This window comes from Pteropus alecto, unplaced genomic scaffold (assembly GCF_000325575.1).
Source record: "Pteropus alecto unplaced genomic scaffold, ASM32557v1 scaffold14, whole genome shotgun sequence".
In the NCBI taxonomy this organism is placed as follows: domain Eukaryota; kingdom Metazoa; phylum Chordata; class Mammalia; order Chiroptera; family Pteropodidae; genus Pteropus; species Pteropus alecto.
This window is the reverse complement of record NW_006436810.1, coordinates 6,253,896-6,257,859: the sequence shown is the minus strand read 5'-3', so window position 1 is coordinate 6,257,859 and position 3,964 is coordinate 6,253,896.

Sequence of the window (3,964 nt, the reverse complement as noted above, 5' to 3'; positions counted from 1 at the left end):
TCAGCCTCGATGGAATCTGAATATGTGAGTCCTTCAAGAGGAATCAGAGGGTGATCTAGAGGTCTGGTATATGTCCCGATGTATATCTAGGCATTGACACTGGACTGGAAAGCTCAAAAAGTTTGTTTCCAGGCTATTTAGAACAAGAATAGAGTCTTTCCCCACGCCTCAACCTTCATAATGCTACTAATTTTTAGCAGCTTGGTTAAAGTGACTCCATTTTATACAGGCCCTATCTTCATTCTTTCCCCGGTTTCATGCAGAAATCTCAAGTTTAGCACTAGCCCAAAAATTAGTCTCTCCTCAATTTTAGTGCTGATATAACCTTTACTTGCTGATTACCACATCATTCTTTTTTCAGGGTGGAGGGGCATGGTATGCTGTATTACTGTTTAGCAAATATTCACTTCCTCACCTCCAGGAGGAATAAATGTTCCTGCCCCAGTGAGTGACATTGCACTTGACCATGTAACTTACTTTGTCCAATAGAGTATGAATAGAAGTAGCAGTGTGACCAATCACCAGTGACTTTGCAAGTTTTTGCCCCCTCTTTTGTGCCCTTGCCTTCCCCCAAGAGAACATTATCTCCTAGGTCCCATAATGACACACAAGAACAGACCTGAACCTGACCTGCAGCTTGGAGCGGTGTCACCTAACTTCCTTGACAACAGGCAGTGTGAACTAGAGATAAATATTTATCGTTGTAGCCACTGATGTTTTGAGATCTACCCTTCATCGTGTCACAAACAAAGCTGACTAATATATGAAACCTCTGGGGATTATTGCAGGCCTAGTATTACATTTAAAAAGTCAAGATTGTTTTTAACAGGAACAACCTTCTCAGTAGCAAGACCACCGAGACCACCACATCGGTAGCTGAGGAAGCTCTGTTGACCTATTTACAAATGAAGCACTTGAAATTTAATGCAGTTGTTTCTTTCTGCCTAAAAACGGCAGTCAAATGTGCTCTTTTAAATGGTGCCTTCGCATTCTTATTCATTCTTATTCATTCCTCTTAACTCATTTGGTAAACTTTAAAATCAAGCACCAAATTCTTATTCCCTCGACATTGAAAAGTGTATTCATTAGTTTCCTACAGCCCCTGTAACAAATTGCCACTCACTTAGTAGCTTAAAACAGCAGAAATTTATGCTCTTGCAGTTCTGGAGTCTGGAAGTCTGAAATCGGTACCACTGGTGTGAAACCGAGGTGTGGGCCCAGCCGGGCGTCCTCCAGAGACCCCAGGGGAGAATTCGCGTCCGGACCTCTTCCAGCTTCTACAGCTGCATTCCTTGCATTCCTGGGCTCAGGGCCCCTCCTTCCACCTTCGAATCTGCCTCCCTCTTTGTCGAGGTCATCATGTCGCCCTCTTTGTTCTATCTGTAGTGAAATCTTCCCCTGCCTCTCTCTCTTATTAAGGCACCTGTGATAGCACTTAGGACCCACCCAGATGATTCAGGATAATCTTCCCAGTCTTAAATTCTTTAATCACCTGCAAAAGTCTCTTGCCATAGAAGATGACATTCACAGGTTCCAGGAATTAGGACCTAGATATCTCTGGAGGCCATTATTCAGCCAACTACAAGAAGTTTGCTGGCACATTTCAGTCTATACTTTTCTGGATGCCACAAACAATCGATTATGTGAGTCCAATTTTTTGATAGAAAGGGGAATGTTTGTTTTTTGTTTGTTTTTGTTTTTTCTTCCTCATGTAGTATTTTCATTTACCAGAAGTGAAATAAATGATGTCCTTCAGCTCTACGGCAGAAGGTATTTGAATCAACAATTTTGACAAGTTCATTGATTATTTGTTTCGTTTAAAAAAAAGAATCATTTAAGTGACCTGAAAAATCTCTACTTAATTTAAAAGGTGAAATTTGTATCTTTTCATTTTAGAACTCCTCGACTCCACTAATAAAACGTTTAAAGTTTGCTTCTAAAATGACTCCCTCTGCATTTATTATTGGTATTAAAAACAGGACGATCGAGGCAAAGTCATTAAACACCTAACAGTTCCAAAGATTTCTCTAACAATGTTGAAATAGCTTTTACCTGTGTGCTGGAGGAGGGGGAAATGGAGGAGGGGGCATTGGGGTCATTTAGTTCCTTAAAGATCTAGTTCCCAGAAGGCTGGAAAAGAGAGATGATGCCGGAAATCCTCTGACATTACCGCGGCTTCACAGTCTATGAGTTAGCACTTGGGATAAACCAAATTAACTCACACAGCAATCACAGGGAACAGATGTCCTGTGTTTTTCTCTACAATTTTTTACATCTGTCACCTCCACATGGAACCTTCATTGTAATCACTACCACCACTCATTCCACCTCCACGCCTACCCCTTTCCAGTGTTACGGCGTAATCTTTCAGTCTTACCAGTTATTATTTGACCCAAAACGTAGATGACTCCCCTACCTACTGCAGGTTCTGCTCACCAGCATCTCTAGACCATGACCCCAGTGAATACCCCACACACAGTCTGATCAGGCTGATAGAATAGATGCCGATGAGCAGCTGCTTTGCCTTTCCAAGGAGGGCACGACTTGAGAGAACAGGATACAAATACAAAAGAGAGAAAAAAGCCAAAGGTTTGACGATGCACTCTTTGGGCAAGATTGGGGAGAAATCTGACTTTCATATGTTGCTGGTAAAAGTACAAAACAATGCCTGTGAAGGAGAATTTGTCTGCGTCTAGAAAAATTTCATTGGTACGATAACCCAGTAATTCCAGTTCTAAGACTAACGACATTGGCAAAATATGAAGTGACATGTATTTGAAATGCCAAAGATTGGAAATAACCCCAGATGTCCATCCATAGAGATGTGCTGAATCAATTATTAATAAATCCACATGATGAAGTACTAGGTAGTTGTAAAAACAAACGAGGACATTCTCTATACACCAATATGGAGTAATCTCAAGGGTTTACTGTTTAGTTAAAAGAAAATAACATTGCAGAACCGTGTTTATCCTAGGCTACCATTTGTATACAAATAGGAAAACGCACTTGAGTCCAGAAGTGCCGATAATATCATCAGGGCTCTGTCTCTTGGCTCTTCTGATCTGTGCCTGGCTTCATTCTGCAGTCTGATTCTTTCCATACAATAAACAAGAAAACTGCTTGAAGCCCAAGCTATGCTATCAAACCAAGGAAGGCCCAGCCCGGGTCAGAGCCCCGGCCCTGTGCAAGGTAGAGGAGAGGACAGGGTGGAGCAGTCAACAGCCACCCCGGGACCACATGGCATGAGGGTGGAGAAGGTCCTCCGATAACATGGACAAAGATGCCCATGACAGGGATGATTAATCTCTAATACGATTCTCAGACCTCTAAGAATGAGACATGGGAAGATTTCAAAATTCTGTGAAATACATGAGCTGGCAGACACTGTGAGCTGCCTTCTCTTGGGGTATCAGACAGAAGCAGCTATAAGCCTTTCTCAAAGCTTCGTATCCAAGAACTCATAGCAATTCGTTGAATTAGGTTTGGGCTTGCATCATAATTTGCTTCTGGTTTGTCTACTTTACGTACTAGATTTTTCAAGGAATCTGCGACCTATTGCCTGGAAACAAAGCAGGAGTTTAGAAAGTGAACTTTGAACTGTAAGAGCGGAATGAAAACACCAGGACTCTCGCTTATGCTAGGACAAAACAGCTTTTGGTGTTATGTTTCACACCCAGGGAGCTCTCCCTTTGCTTCTAGGCGGTGTGGACGTCTCTGGAATTCTCTAGGGCAGGCCTTAATGGAGATCTGAGAGGAAAGGGAGGGTGTTGCTTATTGGAAGGAGGTTAATGACCTCAGAAGCACTTTGGGACAAGCAGAGAGCTTCCAGTGAGCCTTGTACACACAGGCTGCCTGCCCAGGCTTAGCATTTGCAGACAATGGCAAAGCATCCATGAGAAAGCAAAATTTCTGGGCACCCAAAGGCTGTGATGCATAAGAAGCTCAGATTATCTGAGTCTCC